Source organism: Mauremys reevesii, linkage group 3 (assembly GCF_016161935.1).
Source record: "Mauremys reevesii isolate NIE-2019 linkage group 3, ASM1616193v1, whole genome shotgun sequence".
Taxonomy (NCBI): Eukaryota; Metazoa; Chordata; order Testudines; family Geoemydidae; genus Mauremys; species Mauremys reevesii.
In genome coordinates, this window is record NC_052625.1 from 144,085,378 (window position 1) to 144,109,817 (window position 24,440).

Sequence of the window (24,440 nt, forward strand, 5' to 3'; positions counted from 1 at the left end):
AGAGAACAAGCTGGGAACTAAAGATTATAAAAATGCTAAAAAGATCAGTATTTGAATTCGGCCCAACTCTACAAACCTCCAAGCACTGATGCTTGTAGTGAGGTAGATCAGTTAGGAGCTTTATTGATTGTATCTGTAACTCTTCTGCCAGGTGGAGCCAGCAGCAACCAGGGCCAGGTTCAATATCTAGGAGTTCTCTTCCATCAATACAACACAGAACTGGCTTGAGTAACCTGGGAAAATTACACACCGCCCCTTGGTGCTTCTGAGAGGCAATACTTCCCCTCTTGCAAGCACAGATTCTGAGTGTAGAAAAGAAACTTTTAATAAAAGGAGGAAAGTAACTCAGCATTAATTTGGGAAAACACCGCAAACAGGGTTCATAAACATAAACCATGAGCAAAAGACCCACCCCCAAGTAAGTTGGACAGTGTCCTTTTCCCCTCAGGTTCTTCAGTCCAGCAACCCAAAAGTCCCTTTCATGTGCCCGACCCTTCTCTGCACCTCACTCACAGTTGCTCTCCTTGGTCAGTGCAGACCCAGAGTTCAGAGGTGCATCTGCAGAGTTTGTCTCTCACCCTGGCTCGGGGAGGGAAGGAGGGGTAAAGAGGCACCTTACTCACTCTGCTACTTGGGCACCATCAGGGGCTCGTTCACCTGCACGTCTACCAATGTGACATATGTCATCATGTGCCAGCCATGCCACTCTGCCATGTACATTGGCCAAACCGGACAGTCTCTACGTAAAAGAATAAATGAACACAAATCAGACATCAAGAATTAGAACATTAAAAAACCAGTCAGAGAACACTTCAATCTCCCGGGACACTCAATAACACTTAAAAGTGACAATTCTTCAACAAAAAAAAACTTCAAAAACAGACTCCAACGAGAAACTGTGGAACTGGAATGAATTTGAAAACTGGACACCATCAAATTAGGCCTGAATAAAGACTGGGAGTGGATGGGTCACTACAGAAACTAATTTCCCCATACTGTTGCTCACACCATCTTGTCAACTGTTTGAAATGGGCTGCCCTGATTACATTGCCCTCATTGCCACTACAAAAGTGATTTTTCCTCCCTTGGTATTCTACTGTTGAGAATAGCCCACTTCCACTTTAATTGAATTGTCTCATTAGAACTGACCCCCGACTTGGTAAGACAACTCCGATCTTTTGAGGTACTGTGTATATGTACCTGTCTACTGTATTTTCCACTCCATGAATTTGATGCAGTGGGTTATAGCCCATGAAAGCTTGTGCCCAAATAAATTTGTTAGTCTCTAAGGTGCCACAAGTATCTCATTGTTTTTGCAGAGTGTCTCAGTGTTCGATGGGCACATACAGATCCTCCATTAAAAGTAGATGAAGTGTATTCTTGTTATACTATTATAACAAGTTCATCATGTGATAGAGTTTAAGCCTGTAACTTCTCATTTTAACTTAATTACTTGTAGAAAATACTGCTCACCTGCTTAAAAAGATAGTCACTGGGTTGTTTTTTCCTCTCTTTTGGAAGAATGTGGGGGGAGGGGTACACTGTTCATCTGTCACTGACTGTTCACTGCCAAAGATAGAAAATGCAGTTCTAATTAAATATTTGATTGATCTGTTTTTAAACCAAAAAAATATTTTTTAGAAGTCACTTATTGTTCCAAGGGATTCATTTTTTTTAAAGAAATACTTGAACATTTGGAGTAATTTAGCAGTTGGAAGAACTACTGCTTGTACAATATAAATGGTTTAGAGCCACGCTTCTATTACCTACTAAATTACATCTTATGTAAAAGTCTCTTTACGCCATTAGTCAGTTTTAGATATCCCAATCAATTTTTCTTTACATTTGCTAGCTGTGAAAGGCCTAAATAAGATCCAGAGCCGTTCAGTATAACATGGGAAGACTTTACATCAAGACAAAAAGGTTGATACACTAATCATACAATAATAGAAATGTAAAGCTGGAAGAGACCTTGAGAGGTCACCTTGTCCAGCTCCCTGCACTGAGACAAGACCAAGTATATCTAGACCATCCCTGACTAATCTGCTATTAAATGCTTGTTTGTCTAACCTGCTCTTAAAAAATCCTCCAATGACAAGGATTCTCCAACCTCCCTTGGAAGCCTATTCCAGTGCTTGACCATCCTTATGGCTAGATTCTCCACCACCACCACCACCACAACCCCAATATCTAACCTGAATATCCCTGACTGTAGATTAAACCCATTACTTTTTGTCTTAACTTCAGTGAACGTGGAGAACAAGTGTTCTCTTTATAACAGCCCTTAACATATTTGAAGATTGTTATCTGATCCCACCTCGGTCTTCTTTTCCTCAAGACTAAACATGGCCAGTTTTAACCTTCCCTCATAGGTCAGGTTTTCTAAACTTTTTATCATTTTTGTTGATCTCCTCTGGACTCTCTCCAATTTATCCATATCTTTCCTAAAGTGTGGACTCCAAAACTGGACAGAGTACTGCAACTGAAACCTCACCAGTGCCAAGTAGAGTGGAACAATTACATCCTGTGTCTTATATACCACACTCCTGTTAATATACCCCAAAATGATATTCGCCTTTTTGAAACTGCACCACATTGTTGACTTGTATTCAGTTTATGATCAACTATAATACCTGGTTGTTTTTAGCAGTACTACTGCCTAGTCAGTTATTCCCTATTTTGTTGTTGGGAATTTGATTTTTTCCTTCTTAAGTGTAGTACTTTGCATTTGTTTTTATCAAATTTGATCTTGTTGATTTTAGACCAATTCTCCAATTTGTCAAGGTTGTTTTGAATTCTCATTCTGTCCTCCACAGAGTGCTTACAACCCATCTGTAATGGGGGGAGGAGAATCTCTACTGTTTACAAGCAAGCAGCTTGATCAGAACCCCATGCAGCTGTGAGAGTTGCCAGTCATGGAGGCAGGCACCCACCACTGCAAACAACAGAGAAAACAAGACCTGTTAGAAAGGGGAGAGTGCAGAGAAGGAAAAGGAGGCAGTAAGGCCTGGAACAGCAAGGTTGCAATTGCCGTACACCAGGCTGCCTCCGAGAAAAGAGCCAGAAGATTGTAAGCCCAAAAACAGAAGGCCTCCCACTTTCCCAATTGAAAGTGAGGGTCCAAGAACTGACCTGAGTGAGAGCAAACTACCGAGCATCAGTCAGGATAAACTGAGGCCCCTTGAGAGACCACCCCCAGAGGTGGTGACACTGTCCCAACTTGGTGTCATCTTCAAATTTTATAAAGCATGCTCTCCACTCCACTATCCAAGCCATTAATATATTGACTAATACCAGATGGAGGACAGACCCCTGTGGCACCACACTAGATATGTCCTCCCAGTTTGACAGTGAACCATTAATAACTACTCTAAGTACAGTCTTTCAGCCAGTTATGCACCCATCTTATAGTAATTTCATCTAGTTCACATTTCCTTACTTTGCATATGAGAATGTTGTGTGGGACTGTGTCAAAAGCCTTACTCAAATCAAGATATCATGTCTACTACTCCCTCCCATCTACTTGGCCAGTAACCTTGTCAAAAAAGGAAATTAGGATGGCTTGGAATTATTTGTACTTGACAAATCCAGGCTGGCTATTATTTATCATCCTACTATCCTTTAGTTACTTACAATTTGATTGTTTAATAATTTGTTCTAATATCTGTCCAGGAATTGAAGTTAGACTGACTGGTCTACAGTTCACTGGGTCCTCTTTGTTCCTCTTTTTAAAAGATAGGTACTATGTTGTCCTTCTCCTGTCCTCTGGGACATCACCATCCTCCAGGAAGTCTCAAAGATAATGGCTAATGGTTCTGAGACTGTTTTAGATAGTTCCTTAAATACTGTAGAGTGAATTTCATTAGGTCTGTTGATTTGAATACATCAATTTATCTAAATATTCTTGAACCTGTTCTTTCCCTATTTTGGCTTGTGTTCTTTCCCCCTTGTTGTTAATATCCAGTCACACTTTACATTTGTAGTGAATACTGAAGCAAAATAAGCATTAAACTCCTCAGCCTTTTTGATGTTGCTCATTATTACCTTTCCTTCCTTGCTAAATATGAACCTATGCTTTCCTTCATCTTTCTCTTGCTCCTAATGTATTTATAGAATCTCTTGCATCTTAGGGCAGGTTTACACTACAGTGGGAATCGATGCTGTGAGATCAATCCACCGGCGGTCGATTTAGCGGGTCTAGTAAAGACCTGCCAAATCGACTGCAGATCGTTCTCCAGTCGACCCCATAGTCTATTCCCGTTGACCCCTCGCGATAACTCGACCTAAGGTATGTTGACTCCAGCTACATAATTCACGTAGCTGGAGTTGCGTAGCGTAGGTTGACTTACTGCGGTAGTGTAGACATAGCCTTAGTCTGAAGCATCTGGTGCTGGTCTCTGTTGGAGACAGAATACTGGACTAGACAGACCACTCATCTGATCCAATCTGGCAATTCCTATGTTCCTATTTTTCAAGACATTTTCAGAGCAGCATCGGAAACTTCAAAGCACCAGTTTTCAAAACATACTGTCCATGTCTATGGTATTTCTAAGGCATCTATCACTGACAAAATTGGCAGGGAGCCCATTTTTAAAGTTTTGGCACCTTAAAAGGACATTCAAATCCAGCATTTGGACACTAATCAGCACTGAGGTGCATAAATGAGTCTATAAATTCCTTTGAGTATCCAAATTCAGGCTCTGAGTGTTCTACGAAAGCAAACCAGGAGATGTTTATTTTCTGTGGAAAATAATGAATACATACAGTATGAAAGGCATAGAAAATATAGCTAATTTATTATACTAGTATCTTATTCTAGATGCTAGCTCTTCTAGTTTCTGGGACAGCCTTTCAGTTGTCTGTCACTATAACCTCCTCTGGCATTGGACTCTGCCACTACCTCAGTTTCCCCACTTTAGAGATTCTCAACAAACTGTCCCAGACTCTTGTGCAAGTTGAGAAAAACACCTTCTGCAATCTAGTTTAATAAAACGCAGTTCAGAAAAACAAATATATCCTGCAACCTACTCTGGGTCTTCCCTTGTTCCATCAAGAGCTCCCTCATGGGGCCACATGCTGTCTTCACCTTCACTGGGCTCCACGCTCTATTACACCTGGTTGGTACATGGCATCTTCCTCTCACCCTCGCTGCACGTCCCAGATTGAACTGTAAACAAAGTGCAAGTATCAACTCCCTTCAACGCCCATCTACACTATCCAGTCCAGGCAGGAAGCTTTAGCCTATCTTTTCCTCTGGCTGGTCTAGGAGAACTTGTTCCCTGCCCTCTCTTAAGCTAGGTCTCCTCGGGAGCCTCCCTGAAGGTTTCTCCTCTTCATCCTTGTATCAACAGTCTCTCTCAGCTCCTCAGGCCCCTTTTAGGTCTTTTCTAGTCCCAAGTGCCCCCTGCATGAGCAGGTTCCCTTTGACAGAGGGTCAGAAAGTCTTTGGCTACCATCATGTCATGCCTGTCACCTGACCTGGCCACCAACCTAAGCCCAAACTCATCACCTGGAAGACAGATTACTAGGCACAAGGAGCCAGGCCACTCTGTGACAGTCATATACTCTCTTTGTTAGGTATAGCAACAGTTCTCTGTACTCTCATAGCAGAGATTGGTTATATATAGCCAAACAAATAAAAAGCTTACAGCCAACATTTCCAAACTATAGGGAGATCAGACCCATTTAAGGTTCTCTAGTTGCAGGGAGACAGTGATTTGCTTAGTGCTTATTTTCATCTCTCTGCTGCTGCTGCCACTCCCATTTCAGGCCCTGGGTTCTTTCCCTTTGCTTTAGATGGCAAAACACAGCCTTGTTGCCTTCAGTCTCTATGGCAACAGACAGGGAGCCATGTTGTGTGGCACATGAGCATAAGAAGGAAGAGACAGGAAAGGGAGAATAGGGGGAAAGAATCATGAAACAATGAAGAAGTTGGGGGTGGAGGAGAGCTAAGAGAAAGGAAGTGACAGAACCAAGGAAGGAAAGAGGAGGGAAGAGATGGAAGGCGAGAAAAGCAGAAGATTTGTGAGAAAGGAGATCAGGAGGAAGAACAAAAGGAAAAATAAGGAAAAAAGGTAAAAAGAAAAAAAGGTTGTGAAAGAGGATGCACAGAAGCAGTTGAGTTAGTGTACCGGGAGACTTTGGCAAACCAGTAAAGTGCCTGAAACCACTATGGCTTATTGTTAAAGGTGGAGGGGGAGCTTTGGGGTGCAACAGAAAAGGCAGCTTGACCCCACGTCCTTCCTGATAAGAATTGTGTTAAAGTTGCTGATACATGCATTTTAAAAGAGCAGGATGTGCCTCAGGAATGTCTATTGGGGTCTCAAGGCTGTAAACTCTGGAAAAAACCACACCTGGTTAATCAATAATCAGAAGGAGCCTCTTGCCCATTGGAACTGCTTACTTAAAGAAAACTTGTTAAGGGACATGTCATTCTATTACTAATGTATAAATAAAGGGGGGAAAGCTTGAGATAGTTGGACTCATTTGGGGACTCTTTTTGGACTCTCCCTCTGGATACATCTTGTGGTCCCCACTGGCAGACAGAAGATTTGGCCACCAGAAGTCTGCCGCTGTTTCACTTGAGAGCCACACTCAGCTTTGGTAATTATCAAGGGTTGGGGGTGTTTTACTAACCTGTTGCAGATGTGTGTTGGTGCTTGAGACTAAGTAAAGTGTAGCTTTAAGTGAAAGCACTCTTGTGTTGTCCTGTTTGTGCCAGCCATCTGTCGGTCGGACGGCCGTGTCTCCCTTGATTTATTTCCTGACACCACCTCGCGTAGAGTAAAAGTTACCAAGAGCTTTGGGTTGAAAGAATTAGCACTGATGGCAGGAGAGGAAATAGAGTTCAGGCAACAGTCTCTCCTGGGTTGGAGCAGGAAAGCCTCCAAACATGGAAATTTAAGTGTCTGAATTATGAAGTGTTCTGTAATGTTACTAGGAGTTATTTCTTCCTACAATTGCAGAACACTATCAATTTCTATTCAGGATTATTTTAACAAGGCAGGTGTGGTTCCTATTGGATGAGATAAAACATAAGTACCCAGTTGTGGCCCATAGCTGTGATAACATGCACCAGCAAAAGGGAAAAGCCCCAACCAAAAATGCTCAGCTATCTTTAGAGAAAGTGCATTAAAATGACTTAGCTGTAATTGCTGTTCTCTGAAGGTAGATGCACACTCACATGCCTTCCTACCCAGAAATGTTCTCTCAGCAATCAGATTTATTTCAGTCAGAAAAGGTCTGATTCTATAATATGCAATGTACCTAGTGAACTGGCATTTATGGATTACCAAATGCTATGTAATGCCTTTGGTCATAACTAAGTCTCTCCTGGGAGTTTTACTGAGGATTTTCAACTTTCTTATGTGCTGTGGTGAGTGTGTAGGACTCATACATGCAGATGAATTATAAAAAACAGTGACATATTGAACAAACAACTTTTCATGTCTCTCTCACATGTGCAGCTTCTTCTCTCACATGACTGCTGCTCTGAAAATACTGTTGTGATTATTATTGTCAAAAATATGTTAGACATTTTACAGATAAACAAAAGAGTAGAGTCCCTGCCCTGAGCAGTTTACAATCTAAATAGACACTGTGATGCTTAGACCAAGGACAGGGGATGAAATGCAACAAGACCCAAATGAGTGAACCGCGAAGCACAGCATACAATTCTTGTTCATTTCACAACGTCTTTACTCCATTGTAACCAATGACTTACATTAGTGTAAAACTGGAATAAAGCAATGGAGAACCAGAGCTAAAACACAAGATGTTTTACACATTGGGGTAAACCACAAAGAATGGCATTTTGCTTGTTAACATACTCAGGGCAAAATCCCATATTTCCCATCAAGACTATCAAGCTGTATTTTATCTAGATACTAATACCCTTTAACTCTGCTCAAGTTGCTGCTGCAGATCTCAGTAGATGTTATGGGCCAAATCACAGGTGCCGACTTTCAGCTTTCCCTGGGGGTGCTCCACGCCCACTCTGCCCAAGGCCCCACCCCACTCCACCCCTTTCCTCCCCCATTCCACCCCTCACCTAATGCTTTGCCCCTGCCCCTTCCCACCCCCGCTCCCCCCCACCCGCAAGTATGCCCCACACTTGCTCCACCTCTTCCTGACCCTGCTCCTCCCCTCACCCCCAGCACCTCTTACCCACCAACAAAGAGCTGATCAGAAGTGGGTGGGAGGCACTGGAGGGGAGGGAAAGGAGCTGATTGGTGGGGCCTGCCAAATAGATGATTAGCGGGTAGCTGGTAGATGCTGAGCACCCATGGAGTCGGTGCCTATGGGACAAATCCTGTCCTACCTTTACATTGCCATAAGGGTGCAGAATCCACTCACAGCCATGTGTTAGGCTGGAGAATGTTGATCCTGATTTACAAAGTTGAGACAGTAGAGGGGTTCTCTACCTGCTGCATAGCCATGTTCCCATGCCAATTAACGTCCTGCTCCTCAAACAGCCAACCATGGATTCTGAGCCCAATAATTCCTTGAACTATGTATCCCAGCCACATGTCTTAGATTCCCAGATCCACATTTTGGGTGCAATTTTAGGATTCCTGCACAACTCGACTCTCATTTTTTTTTGGCTGATAATGATTACTTGCTGGACTGAACAAAAAGAGTCTTGTTCAGCCTTTAAGTCTTTCTTGAAATCTTCAGAAGCAGCATACTCATATTAAATAAATTTTCCACTTTTGCAGAATACAGTGATCATACAGCCAAATCCTGAAATAATGTTTATGAATCTGAAAAACTGAGGTAGTCATCTTTTTATTTCACATCATCTTATTTTTACAGCTGTGAATTCTAGAGCGTTAATGTTCATTAAAACATGCTCTCCTCAGGGAGCCCAAAACCATAAGCCACTGTTACCACTCTGCCTTAGCAAGAAAGAGTTTTGCTGGAGCTTAAACTGTCTGCCACACCTGTCTGCTTGACGGACTAGCAAACTCTTCGAGGCTCTGCCAGTCTAAACCTTGCCTTGCAGGTAACATTCAGTGAACCCCCTTCCAGAGTTCCCCAGAAACATCTCTCTATAGCAGGGGTCTCAAACACATGGCCCGAGTTATTTCCTGCGGCCTGCCATAGGCGCTGACTCCACCGGCAGCCAAGCTCCCCTCCCTCCCAACCTCCCTAGCATGCCTCGTCTCCGCTCCTCCGCCTACCTCCCAGCACTTCCTGATGCCAAACAGCTGTTTGGAGACTTAGGACTTTCCAGAAGGGAGGGGGGAGGAGCGGGGACACGGCCCACTTAGGGGAGGAGGCAGAGAAGAGGTGGGGCCAGGGCAGGAATTTGGGGAAGGGATTGGAATAGGGGCAGGGAAGGCGTGGAGTTGGGGCGGGGACTTTGGGGAAGGGGTTGGAAGAGGTGGGGCTTCATGGACTAAACGAGTAGTCTGAGGTATGAAGTTCAGCATGTATGATTCTTTGCTGTGAGTAATTGGGAAGAATGTTTGTTAAAAATGGCAACATATTTTGTATGAATATAGTTACTTTGAAAAGTTCCTGCCACAACAGCTATGTTGATAGACTATTAGTGTAGATCATCATCAGTGTTACTGACCACATAAAGAATAGTTACAGGTGTTTATATTTTATTAATCTCTCTCTTCGCATTACAGTTTTTAAAAAGTTAATACATTGACTTTTAATAGCATACTGTATTACTCTTCATTTTTTACTATACTTCTGTATCGTTGTATGAAAAGGTTTCAGAGATGCGGCCCTCGGGCCAATGTACTAGTCCTCATGTGGCCCTCGTGGTGATTTGAGTTTGAGATCCCAGCTCTGTAGCGTCCAGTCCCTCTCACTTCACACTGACAGAAATTAGCAAGTCTACAGTCTCCAAAGAGACAATATACACAAGCCTATTGGCTCAACTGAGGATGCACAGCTTACTTTAACACTGAGATGAATTTATGATAAATAAGTTTATTAATAACAAAGATTAAGTGATACTAAGCAGAGATAATAGCCAGAAAATGGTTGCAAACAAAAACAAAAAAACAAAACAATTTCTAGTGTCTAAAATTTAATAGATTATAATTCTGCTCCCAGACAGTTTCTTAGCATCTCAACCCACGTGGCTAAAGGATCCATCTTTCACAGATTTCAAGACCTCTGGCCTCTTTTGTTCCTTAAGTCCCTTCCTTAAGAAGGGTTCTCTCCCCTTCTTTTAATAGTCCAGTAAACCTTTCAAGTGTAGCCCCAGATAAAGTTTCTCCCCCTTGCTGCTTGTACTCCAGGAAGCTGATGCCAACCTGTCTTCCTCACCCTCCTCTCAATTTTGTTTTTTCTGTGGACTCATATGCAAATGAACTTCCATTGTCTCTGGTATCATAGAATATTAGGGTTGGAGGAGACCTCAGGCGGTCATGTAGTCCAATCACCTGCTCAAAGAAGGACCAACACCAACTAAATCATCCCAGCCAAGGCTTTGTCAAGCTGAGCCTTAAAAACCCCTAAGGATGGAGATTCCACCACCTCCCTAGGTAACCCATTCCAGTGCTTCACCACCCTCCTAGTGAAATAGTGTTTCCTAATATCCAACCTACACCTCCCCCACGACAACTTGAGACCATTGCTTCTTGTTCTGTCATCTGCCACCACTGAGAACAGCTGAGCTCCATCCTCTTTGGAACCCCCCCTCCTTCAGGTAGTTGAAGGCTGCTATCAAATCCCCCCTCACTTGTCTCTTCTGCAGACTAAACAAGCTCAGTTCCCTCAGCTTCTCCTCGTAAATCACCTGCCCCAGCCCCCTAATCATTTCCGTTGCCCTCCGCTGGACTCTCTCCAATTTGTCCACATCCCTTCTGTAGTGGGGGGACCAAAACTAGATGCAATACTCCAGGTGTGGCCTCACCAGTGTCGAATAGACAGGAATAATCACTTCCCTCGATCTGTTGGTAATGCTCCTACTAATACAGTCCAATATGCTGTTGGCCTTCTTGGCAACGAGGCCACACTGCTGATTCGTATGCAGCTTCTCGTCCACCATAATCCCCAGGTCCTTTTCTGCAGAACTGCTGCTTAGCCAGTCGGTCCCAGCCTGTAGCAATGCATGGGATTCTTCCTTCCTAAGTGCAGGACTCTGCACTTGTCCTTGTTGAACCTCATCAGATTTCTTTTGGCCCAATCCTTCAATTTGTCTAGGTCACTCTGGACCCTATCCCTACCCTCCGGTGTATCTACCTCTCCCCGCAGCTTAGTGTCATCTGCAAACTTGCCGAGAGTGCAATTCATCCCATCATCCAGATCATTAATAAAGATGTTGAACAAAACCAGCCCAAGACCAACCCCTGGGGCACTCCATTTGATACCAGCTGCCAACTAGACATGGAGCCATTGATCACTACCTGTTGAGGCCGACAATCTAGCCAGCTTTCTATCCACCTTATAGTCCATTCATCCAATCCATACTTTTTTAACTTGTTGGCAAGAATACTGTGGGAGACTGTACCAAAAGCTTTGCTAAAGTCAAGATATATCACAACCACCACTTTCCCCATATCCACAGAGCCATTTCTCTCATCATAGAAGGCAATCAGGTTGGTCAGGCATGACTTGCCCTTCGTGAATCCATGACGACTGTTTCTGATCACCTTCCTCTCCTCCAAGTGCTTCAAAATGGATTCCTTGAGTACCTGCTCCATGATTTTGCCGGGGACTGAAGTGAGGCTGCCCAGTCTCTAGATCCCCAGATTCTCTTTTTTCCCTTTTTTAAATATGGGCACTATATTTGCCTTTTTCTAATCGTCCGGGACCTCCCCTAATCCCCACAAATTTTCAAAGATACCGGCCAATGGCTCTGCAATCACATCAGCCAACTCCCTCAGCACCCTTGGATGCATTAGATATGGACCCATGGACTTGTGCACGTTCAGCTTTTCTAAATAGCCCTTAACTTCTTCTTTCACCACTGAGGGTGGCTTACCTCCTCCACATACTGTGTTGCCCAGTGCAGCAGTCTGGGAGCTGACCTTGTCTGTGAAGACTGAGGCAAAAAAAGCATTGAGTACTTCAGTTTTTTTCACATCATCTGTCACTATGTTGCCTCCCCCATTCAGTAAGGGTCCCACACTTTCCCTGAACTTCTTCTTGTTGCTAAAATACCTGTAGAAACCCTTCTTGTTACTCTTCACGTCCCTTGCTAGCTGCAACTCCAGTTGTGCCTTGGCCTTCTTGATTACACCCCTGCATGCTCTAGCAATATTTTTATACACCTCTCTAGTCATCTGTCCAAATTTCCATGTCTTGTAAGCTTCCTTTTTTAGTTTAAACTCACCGAATATTTCACTGTTAAGCCAAGCTGAATTTACAGTGGAGACACAAGCAAAACAAAACAACTCTCTTTTGTCCATTTGTTTACCAACAGCCTCCACAACAATTTTAAAGAACATATTACCAATATACACACACTCTTTATACACATCACGCAGAGAGATTCATGACCAGCATATCACCAGTTTTTAATGAGATACTTTAAAAGATACTGTTTGGCTAAATATTCTGACAGCAGCGTGTTGGGTGTGCCCTTTGCTCATTGGCATAGAAGGAGCTCCTAAGGTCACAATGTGCCATCATAAATGCACAGAGATCATTCATCAGAGGGTCCTTATTTTCTAAATTCAGGAATAGGTGTCAGACAGCAACATGGCCTTGGGGCTGCTGTAAATATCACTCAGCTGCCATTCCAGCAGCAGAGAATAGCCAGAGTGCAATGGTGTTCTGACCTTGCTGTGTCAAATTCAGGGGATGAGGATGAAAATGTAATGGGAAGGGGTAAAACAGTGGTTAATAACCACAGTGTATAGTTGATTAATAGCATTCGGGAAGGTAGAAATGAAGACATATATAATAGGTTAAAACTGACAAGAAATTTAAAGGGATGAGTGAGAAGGACAAATGGTTAATGTGAAAAATCAAAAGTGGTTGTATCCTTCCCAGCCACTTTGCCCCCAACTCCTTTGTTTGGGTGTTGATTTTTAGATTGCAGGCCATTCCAGACAGGGACCTGCCTTTCTATATGTTCTGTAAAATGTATACGATTAATAATAAAGTTTCCAAGACCTACATGCTTGGTCTCCTTTGAGCAAACTACCTACAAAAATACCTTTAATACTGCCTTACATCTGGCAACATGATTTCCTTTCCATCTCTCAGTGTAGAAAGAAATGCAATGCAACATGGGCCAGCTTTCCAGATGGTTTCCAACTTCCTTTTCTATAGATGTAAATGTGTGGGGACATTATAAATATATACACCATTCTGTGCTGACAACAAATGAATTAGAATTTTAGAACTATATCAGTTCTTCCTGCTCTAAAATATATTTTTCATTACCAAAATCATCCTTAAAGAGCTCAATAAATAAGTTTTGTGCACAGAGAGTTGCAGGCACATTTTCATCTTTGATAGTTTCAGTGTTTTCTCTCTCCAAAATGTTTTTCATTCTTCTTCCAAGGTGAAACTCCTGCTCCCACCCCCATTCGTAGTTTGGCAAAAATTACTCCAGCTCTAAAGCCCCACCTGGTGACTGCAACAAAACTATGTCCACTCATGTAGCTCCCATATTGTAGCCACCTAAGAATTCCTAATTTTAAACAAGAATACAATTTAGGACCTTCTGATCTGAAAATATAAGCCCCTCTCTCTTGAGCTAGATCTGTAAAATTATAGTGATTTAGGTGTTTATGAGCCAGATCCAAACAAAAGGAGCAGAACTCAGCCATAACTCCTACTTGAATGCAGGTTTCAGAGTAGCAGCCGTGTTAGTCTGTATCCGCAAAAAGAACAGGAGTACTTGTGGCACCTTAGAAACTAACAAATTATTGTTGAGATTTAAAATGCAAATAATTCAAGAAAAGTAAAAGGTTTTCACTGGACCAGAACTATTCAGGCTATTGCAGAATGACATTAAAATGTGGTTTTAAAAAAAAGTGTAATTAACAAGCACATTATGGGCTATATTCTGCTTCTTGAACTGGTGTAATCCTACTGGGGCAAGTTCATCCCTGGTAGAGCTCCAGTGAAGTAAATTGACTTCAGTGGGGTAGACCTAGTGTATATTAAGGCAAAAATTGGCTTTATGTAATTTTTTAGTCATGAGATGTTACTATTGCTAAACCATATTCCTTCAGATACACACCGATGATTTTCTTAAGTGAGTGCTAAGCCCATGTACTAAGTCTTCAATTTTAAATACAAGGGGCCTAATTCATCCCATAACTACACTGACAGTAAGTGATTTGAATATTTAGTATTACAAGGCCTCTGCTTTTTATGAAACATGTATATAGGAAGGAAGCAATTGGGAGTGACCTATACCTCCAGAACAACTGTGCAGTAAATGGCATCATGTAAAGCAGCTGTTACTGTAATTCACTGTCAGAACAAGAAAGGAGTTGATTGAATTCTCTGTTCCTTCCAACTCGTGATCTCTACAAGAGGTTTTCTAATAACAATTCTATCATGTTCCAAATGTAGTTTCATGTTAGACTGCAATTTGGAACGCTACAAGCTATTGCATTTCAATTCAGGGCCCAATACGGTACATATACATTTGACGATCAAACTGTAAAATTCTCCGGCTATCTAAACAGGACAAGCGAGACTTCTGTGCTGTCGCTGTATGCATTATCTGTTATAAAGTAGAGCTAATTGATCTTTATACTTTGACCATATTATTTTAGACTGAGATTTAGCACCAAAGATTAAAAAACTCAACCCTCAGCTGTGAGTTGTGAGAACCAAAACAGTTCATTACCCATCTGAAAAATCAAGAACCAACCAACCATATTACCTGCCAGTTCATGAAAAATGAATCTGATATTCTTGTGGAGCCTGATCCAAAGCCAATTGAAGTTAACTGCAGTCTTCCATTAACTTCAACAGGGTTTGGATCAAATGCTTGGTGCACAAACTCAGAACTGAATGGCAAAATAATCAAATCTCTGTGCTCTTCTGATCCTGGAAAAAATTAGTCCAGTAAATTAACTTAATTTTCATAAAATTTAAGGAAATAAAGGTGGTGAGCCTTGAGAGAGTACGGCGTGCTGCTTACCTTTTAAACAGGCTCACATATTTTTACACCTTTATTCACAAGAAAGATGGAAAATAGGGTTATTTTCCAATCTGCTGAGAAGATGAACCAGATAATATGCCTTCCCTAGACCTCTCCTTGTTAGCATCGTCTCTTCCATTTATTTCTCACTGCACCTGCTTTCTTCTTTGGCTCTCATCCACAGTGCAATACAGCTCCTTCACAGTGTGTTTGTTACCCGACATCTTTCTCTCTCCTTTAAAACTTCACTGTATCATTTCCCTCCTCTTCTTGACATCTAGTCTAGTACTGTGCCCAAAGAGAACTTTCTTGCATAAAAGCATTGGAGTCACCATCTTATTTCAAGAATATTTATTTTTAGGCATTTAACGCTGCTCACAACCATAGTAGTCACTGAAGTGTAAGTTGACCCTTTCCTTGTGACAGGGCTATATCCCTTTGTAACCTTGACCCATGTTAGGTAACTGAGACCACAAAATAAAGTTCAGACTCTCACCAGCACTTCTGCAATGTCTATCACAGTTATTACATCTACATGCACCTGTGGCTTGTTGTACACTCAGTCAGCCACATTCATTCTAGATTTTCTGTTATTTTGCTGCCAAATTCACTTTGAGTCTAGAGCTGCCGTTCCTTTTGGCCCTGTTGCTTCCCTTCAGCTGAATACTTTGATGGGTTTATTGTCACTGACTCTAGAACTAAATGACTCTCTGAAGCGCTTGAAGTGGAGATAATATCATAGTGACATGGTGAGAAGAGACTTACCTATGAAATATTTTATTAGGTCAGATTTATTATCGATTTATATTTAAATACGACCTATTCAAGAGCCCTCACTGAGGGCAGAGTTCTAGAAATGGGTTTATATTGTTTAGCAGTAGTTCTGAATACTTGTTTGTCTGTTTTTGTAAACAGATGTACCCAATTATGCAATAAAACCAAGGGAGCTGTCCCTTTAAAGTCAGGCTGGAGCTATTTGGAGTGGGCCCTTGCAGAGGCCTGTAAGCAGTTTGCACTGCTGTACTAAGATAGCTGCATGCAGCTGAAGACAGAGGAGGACTTAGCCTGTAGGACGTTCCCACCCCCCCACAAAAAAAAGAGATTCAAACAAAAATTATCTTTCATTAAACCAAAGCCTGGTCCTTGAAGTTGTACAAACACATGACTCTGAAGTAGGGTTGCCAACTTTCTAATTGCACAAAACACCCCAGCCCCACCCCTTCCCTAGGCCCCACCCCTGCTCATTACATTCCCCCTCCCTCTGTGGCTCACTCTACCCCCCCCCCCCATTTTCACTGGGCAGGGGGCTAGGGCTCTAACTGGGTGTGCAGGCTTCAGGGTGGGGGCCATAAATGAGGGGCTCAGGGTGCAGGAGGGGGTGCAGGCTCTGGGGTGGGGCTGGAGATGAGGTGTTTGGGATGCAGAAGGGGGCTCCAGGCTGTAGGGTGGGGCTGAGGGATTTGGAGTGCAGGAGGGAGTTGCAGGCCGAGGCCAGGGGATTGGGGTGTGGGAAGGAGTATGGGCTCTGGGGTGGGACCAGGGATGGGGGGGTTCAGGGTGGGGGGAGGCTCTGGGCTGAGGCAGAGGGTTGGGGTGCAGGGGGGGTGAGGGCTCTGGCTGGGTGTGCAGGCTCTGGGGTGAGCCTGGGGATGAAGAGTTTGGGTGCAGGGGGGGCTCCAGATTTGGGGGTGGCTCAGGGCTCGGACAGGTGGTTAGGGCACAGGCTTACCTCAGGCAGCTCCTGGTCAGTGGTGCAGTGGGGCTAAGGCAGCCTGCCTGCCTGCCCTGGCACTGTGCTGCACCCTGGAAGCAACCATCATGTCTGGCTCCTAGGCAGGGGGGCCAGGAGACTCCACGCGCTGCTCTCGCCTGCAGACACCACACACCCCAGCTCCAGCTGGCCAAGGTTCCTGGCCAATGGGAGTGCAGAGCTGGTGCTCAGGGTGGGGGCTGGGCACAGAGCCCCATGCCCCCCTCCTAGGAGCTGAACCTGCTGGTCAATTCCAGGGTGCAGTGCAGTGCCGTGCCAAGACATGTAGGGACTAGCTTGCCTTAGACCTGCAGCACCGCCGACTGGACTTTAAACAGCCCAGTTGGCAGTACTAACCAGAGCTGCCAGTGTCCCTTTTCAACTGGGCATTCCGGTCAAAAACCAGACACCTGGCTACCCTACTCTGAAGCCAGAAGGAGCTGCATGCACATACCAGAGCCATTAGACCCACAAATGGCACTCTCTAATGGATAGACAAGGTGGGTGAGGTAATATCTTTTATTGAACCAACTTCTGTTCATGAAAGAGAGACAAGCTTTCTAGCTTACACAGAGCTCTTCTTCAGGTCTGGGAAATGCATGTTACAGCTAAGGACAATGTGGAACAGACTGTTTAGAATAAGTAATTAACAAATCTTTCGAGGGACCATTCAAGGTGAAGTGGCTCATTAAACACCCTTCATTAATACCCCTTGCAGAGGTTGGTGTTACTTGAGTTAGGTGACAACTAGGGGTGTGTGGTCAGGGAATGGGAAGTTATTTCTGTATCAAAGCAGATTCTCTCAGGATATTTGGGTGACTCATACCATCATGTGATCTACTTCTCTGGTGGAAGCAGTTTTGAGTGTGTTATGCTGTATATTCTGGACTTCCTCCTCAGAGCATATTCTGTGGTATCTGAGTGCCTGGCTGGAGATAACAGATTTCTTGCTGTGTTTGGGGTGGTTACTGGACCTATCAAGGTAGATTGGTGATACAGGGGTTTCTTGTATATGGTTGTCTATAGGGATCCATTGTTGAAGCCGATTGTGGTGTCCAGGAAGTTGGTGCTAGTGTGGAAGTGTTCCAGAGAGAGTTTAATGGATAGATGGTGGTTCTTGAAATTTTGATGGAGTAAGTTATCTGTCCAGAGGATTAAAATATCGTTGATGTATCTCTGTATTATTAGTTTTGTAGTGCATTTGTCCAGAAATTTTTCAAGGTTGGCCACTTGACCTTAAATGGTCCCTTGAACCGTGTGTTAACTCCTTTTCTTAAACACTCTGTTCCACCTTACATTTAGCTGTGCTACCCTGAGTACCTTTCCCAGACCTGAAGAGCAGCTCTGTGCAAGCTTCTCTTTTACCAACAGAAGTTGGTCCAATTAAAGGTATTACCTCATCCACCTTGTCTCTAATATCTTGGAACTGACACAGCTACACCATTGCATACTCGCTAATGGATGTCCATCAGAAATGTGACCTCCTTTCTCTAAGACTTGTAGTGGTTTTACACAACAAATATTTCATGGCATATGTTCCATCAGTGCTATGACAGAAACAACCCGGTAAATGGGAAATAAAAAACTAGGAAATCCCTAGAGCTGGGCAAATATTGAGGGAAAATAGTCACTAACATTTTCCTGAATTGCTTTTTTAATAGAGGCCTGTGGGGCAGCATCTTTGTTTAATGATCCAGGGCTCTGTTTTTATTCCCCCTCCTCCACCTTTTAGTTTGCCTTTCTATAAATAGTTAGAAGATTTTCAAGGTTTCCCCTGTGCTGCTTCAAAAGTGGTGCATCTTTTAAAGCAGAAAATACTGGCTGTATTGTATGCTATACTGTGTTGTCTTAAGCAAATACATAATACTATCTATCCAGGAAAAGCCTGTAGCAGTTCTCTCTGCTACAATATTGAGAACAGCTCTTCTAGTTCACTAGATAGAGACCGGTATTATTCCTTCTACGTCTGAGGAATTCTAGTCCTAATTCTGCATTGAATCATAGAATCATAGAACTTAAGATCAGAAGGGACCATTATGATCATCTAGTCTGACCTCCCGCAAAATGCAGGCCACAAAAGCTGACCCACCCACTCCTGAAATAATTGATAAGGTTACTTGTATATGGGGATAATTTATGTACCACTGCAGAAAAGCTAGTGTTGATATACCAACTTTATGGATTCTCTCTCTATGACAATGTTATCATCTTCTCCTATTGTCTAGAAGTAATGTACTTTAACAACCTCTGCTGCATGTTTTGTTTTCTTCATAAGAAGATTCTCTTCAACTCTAAAACTGGAATGAATTGGTAGAAGGTATTCTGATGGCTGCATCTGCCACATCTGTATAAAAAAAGTTGTATCAAAGACTGTATAAGTAATACAGCTCTTGCCAGCTAGAATTTTATGCATTTCATGAAAATGAAAGAAAAAAAATCAATTACCTGATTCTGATCTCACACCAGTATATTTGACTATGGGAGCTTGCTGGGAATTTAACTGTTCCCCCCCCAGAAAATGCTGATTTATTGAAATTGGAACACATCTGTTTCAAAAATTGTTTATAGTGGAAAACATGGAAAAAAGTTTTGAAAAATCTATAACTATTTTGACATTTTTGAATGAAACATTTAGATTGTTTCAAACAATTTTCTTTAGAAATTTTAGTTACAAAGTAACTGTTTTGTTTTGATAATTTTAAAACATTCAAAATTGAAACAATGTTTCAAAATCAAAATGTTTTAATTGACACAAATTGAAATTGGGGAAGGGAGAAGAGTTGTGCACCAAAACTTTGTGTTGTGACTTCCCATCCGAATTTGCAAAGGGAAAACTTTTCAAACTCTCAAATTCTCATGGGATAAGAAAACTGTTTCCTGTCCAGCTCGGTTGACTACTGCTGAGTTGAACCAGTGTAAGAGATCAGAATCAGATTGACTTTAACATGAACAAAAAAAAATAAATAGACGGGCTCAAAACAAATGTAGCCCTTGTCCAAGTCATGGTTTAGGATCAGTCTAGGGAGTGCCTGGAATGGGAGGAGTTATTTAGCATGATATCATTTTAATGCAATTCTTTAATATTGTAACAAAACCCTTGAACTGGATCAGTGGTTCCAAACTTTAGCAACCTGTGAACCCCTTTCACTAAAATGTCAAATATCACAAACCCCTCCTAAAAATGAATATTTCCAGGGATTTTCTCCTTTATCTGAGTATAAGTTATAAAAAGCAGTGATCTTAGAAATATAAAATGTGTTTTTATGACATGCTTATTACACTATTTATTTATTATTAACAGTATTTTTATTATATTATGAAAACAGCAACACTCTTCCAAGATCTCACTTTTGTAGCTTATATCACTTTGAATAAGCCTGTTATAAGACAAGGCTTCTATGTTTCATCAAGGAGTATCAGATGTGAAACAGCATAAAGGTATTTAAGAAGCCAACTCAAAGAGTTCCTCCTACACAAGCATTCAGGTCTTGAGTAGTCCAGGCAAACACACGTTACAACAGTTTAAACTTGTTCATAATTTTAAATACTAGCTGCCTATTTATTTTAATAACAGCAAAAAAATATCCACCTCCCTTTCCATTTCTTATAAGGAGTTTTGAAGTTTAAATCTCAGTGTGATAGATATGCTTGCTTTGATCTGCTTAGCTCTTGGAAGTCCAGAGGCTCCGGACTGCTTGCCCTGTGCTGGCCAGGGTCCCTAGGGACAGCTCTGTATGCCATTAGGGAATCCCCCCCCCAAGAAGCCCCTGCAACACTTTGTGAACCCCTGGGGGTTAACAAACCCCAGCTTGGGAACCACTGAACAAGATAAAGCTTTATATACTCTCCAAGGCTAGTTATCTCAGTTGTGTTGTTTCTCCAAATCTCTAATAATGAAAGAGCACTTAGATCTTTTGAGCACAAGTTGTATAGACCATAGGTGACAAAATCCTACATAGCAAACCTATGAAAATAAAAAAAAATGGCAGCCTTAAAATCTCGAACAGCTATCAGAGGATATTTAAATTTATAATAAGCATCTCTGTACTTTTGAAAAGGAAAATTGAAACTTTCTACATTCCTGTTTATTCATTTACTTTAATAGTGTGCAGGATTAATCTTTGGTGTTTAGCTTCTGGGATCAGTTTCATCCAGAGAAAAGCCAAAATCCACTTGATTAGAAAGAGATGCATGGCAATATGGAACTAATTTAAGCTCTGATCACAAATTTGCTGAAACTCAACACAGCTGGCAGCTTTAGCTCAGAAGGGATTTATAACTGACTAAAACTGAACAATTTATTGTCCCCTACCAGAGAGTTGCAATAACTGGGGCTACAGATTAGGTGAATGTAGCTTTAGTATCTTTTGCTGATCCACAATATGCATTACATTTATCAGTGTCATTATATGACCTTTAAAACTAAGAGTTCCCACATTAAGACAATGGAGGAAAAGCTTTTTTTATCTGGCATGTAGGAGGAATGGAGGGTGCCTGTAAATGAAAAATTCTGGTTAACTAAGAGGGAGGGAGTTTGGGTGCAGGGCTGGGGAGTTGGGGTATGGGAGGGGTTTCAGGGTGCCAGATCTGGGGAGCACTCACCTTAGCTAGCTTCCTGCAAGTGGCGACCTGTCCCTGCTGCTCCTAGGTGGAGGTGTGGCTAGGCAGCTCTGTGTGCTGCCCCCCACCCTGCCCTGAAAGCTGGCTCCACAGCTCCCATTGGCCAGGAACCACAGCCAATGAAAGCTGCAGGGGTGGTGCCTGTGGGTGGAGACAGCATGCACCCCCACCTAGGAGCAGCAGGGATGAGTTGCCACTTGCAGCCAGGTAGGGAGCCTGCTGGCCCCACACCAGCCAGATTATAAACTGGACTTTCTATCAAGATTAGAAATGCCAGTTTATAGAGCTTTCCAGTTGGTACAGAGCTGGAAATCACAGCTTTTACTGTAATATGGTCTTAATGGATGTAAGCATCTGTTTGTTTGGGTCTTTTCCTGCTACTGGTTTGGCAGAGATGCACTGCTGAATGAATAGGCATCTGACAGTAGACAGTAAGCTAATAGCCAAACACCATCCAAGCCAACACTGAGGAGCACTGCATTTTTAAATGCCTATTCAACTCCAGCTAGGAGCAACTCAAACTCAGGTTTTTAAACTTTACTGTCTGGTTGATCTTTTGTTATTGAATAACAAGGGTGTTGAAAATTTTAATATAGGAAACCGCCATAAAACTACAAAATACCTGGCAAGTATTACTGGGGTTCTCTCTATGAACTTAAACAATAACACCTTTCCTACAAGGGCATATTATTAAGCTTACCTATTTCTAAAGTGGGTTCATGCAGGATGTTTTTGGTTTGGTCTTTCTCCCTACTTTCTGTCCCAGAGACTCAAGTGCTTTTATATTCTGGATTAGAGCTAATAGGGCCCACCTGGTCTGGGGGACATGGTGAATCAGCAGAATATTGACTATATATGCTTCTACAGACTGGTGAATCCTATTAACTCCTGTTAGGGTGCTAAACATTCATAATGAGGAAATAAAAGTCCCCTTAAATTATAGGGTGATAACACTAGAATTTAAAGCCTATACACAAAATTCAGATGAACAAGAGTCAAGGGTTTGGATATAGAGCTTTTTATCTGCTACCATTTTTAATCCAGGTCAAGCAGATAGTGGACAAAAGTTAGTATGTTCTTATGGCTGCACTGGGGCCTCTGTGAAATTAATTGGTGGTCTTAGTCCTGGCCATTTAACAGGACATATCTCTACAATAGGTGTGAAGTAGCTTGATTGTTGAGTCTCAGCTACCAGTTCTGGGGGCAGATCCTGGGAAAATGAGGCTTGGACCAGAATCCCTTATGTTATGCCCTGGCAATTCCTGGCTGCTGCAATAGCTGTCATAGATTAAAACAACCTTTAAAATATTCTAATTTAAATCAGGGACCAGCTTGGCTCCAGGAGAAAGGTGGTGTAATCCACTCCTGACAGCCCACTGCTCAGTGCCACTGAACACTGAGTTGTAGTTCAGGCTCTAGGCCTGCAAGTTGTTCACCAAACTCTGTCCACGTAGGTCACTGATCAGAGCAGCTCCAAGCAGATGTATACAGCTTGAGCTTTGGAACTTATTGTAGGTAATTGGTAATATACCAATCTCCTAGAACTGGAAGGGACCTTGAAAGGTCATTGAGTCCAGCCCCCTGCCTTCACTAGCAGGACCACTTTTTGCCCTAGATCCCTAAGTGGCCCCCTCAAGGACTGAGCTCACAACCCTGGGTTTAGCAGGTCAATGCTCAAACCACTGAGCTATCCCTCCCCTGGGATAGGGAAAAGAATCCCCACCTTTAATGAATACACCTTTTTATTCTGTTCCATCACTGTAGTAGCTGAGTGCCTATTTAGGGACGTTAGGTAATATTTTGTCCAGTAAATGTTTTAAAAAGGTTTTACAGGTCTTCATTTTTTCCTGCTCTTTTCCTTATGTCCCTACTACATTATTTTAGAGTTATGCACTTCAAGCCACAGCACCACACAGCCTAGAAAAAACCCAGCTCCTGCAGTTTCCTTAGCAACAGTAAGCACCTGAAAAAATTTGGCAATTCTGTTCATGCTTGGTGAGGTTTTTAGCACTTAGAGCATCTGATATCAGTGCATTGTGTCAGAAAGATCTGAAATAAATGCTGAATTCAATCAGCAAAAGGTTGTTCTGGCTCTCCTGATTACTTGGGTGCTTCAGGCACAACTGATAACTTTTAGTCTCCATTCCATATTAATGGTTCAGAGCTACATTTTAGATCAACACTTTCTTTAACTCAGACAAGCAAACCTAAAACTTGTGCTGGAAATTTAAATTCAGTTTAGCTAAAGGTATTTGTGGTAAATGAAAGATAATAACTGGATCACATTTCACTTCATTGATAGGAAGCTATTTTATATGGCATCATAAGAGAGCCAGTAATGGAATTATATTGACTTTAAAGTGTATGTTTGTGTAGAATATGCACACTCTGTATAAATGCTTCATAAAAAGGTGACTTTATTAAATACTTCAGTTAAGTAGGTAAGAGCCCATGGGAAGCAAGTCTAAGGGGAAAAAACAATAGAAGAAAAACAAATGGCAGATTTCAAAGAGACATTATTAAGGGCACAAGAGGAAACTATCCCACTGCGAAGAAAAGATAAGTATGGCAAGAGACCACCCTGGCATAACCAGATCTTCAATGATCTTTAAAAAAGTCCTACAAAAAGTGGAAACTAGGTCAAATTACAAAGGATGAAAAAAAAAAAAACCACAAGTATGTAGGGACAAAATTAGAAAGGCCAAGGCAAAAAATGAGAACTAGCTAAAGATAAAGGGTAATAAGAAAACATTCTACAAATACACTAGAAGCAAGAGGAAGACCACGGACAGGTAGGCCTGTTACTCAATGGGGCAGGGGGGAATACAACAGAAAATGTGGAAATGGCAGAGGTGCTTAATGACTTGTTTTGGTTTTCACCAAGAAGGTTGGTGGCGATTGGATGTCTAACATAGTGAATGTCTGTAAAAATGAGGTAGGAACAGAAGAGGCTAAAATAGAGAAAGAACAAGTTAAAAATTACTTGGACAA

General features: G+C 42.2%; 1 long non-coding RNA gene across 2 annotated transcripts; it reads right to left on the reverse strand.

Moving 5' to 3' along the window:
* Positions 1–482: 482 nt before the first annotated feature.
* Positions 483–22,196, reverse strand: LOC120402204. Of its 2 annotated transcripts, none has more exons than XR_005597058.1 (4): positions 22,150–22,196; positions 5,029–5,167; positions 1,474–1,566; positions 483–739 (listed from the first exon to the last, which is right to left on the reverse strand). It is a non-coding gene; the product is annotated as an uncharacterized LOC120402204 (long non-coding RNA). The 2 variants fall into 2 exon arrangements; XR_005597060.1 differs by lacking the exon at positions 22,150–22,196 and adding an exon at positions 21,432–21,484.
* Between the last annotated feature and the right edge of the window lie 2,244 nt (positions 22,197–24,440).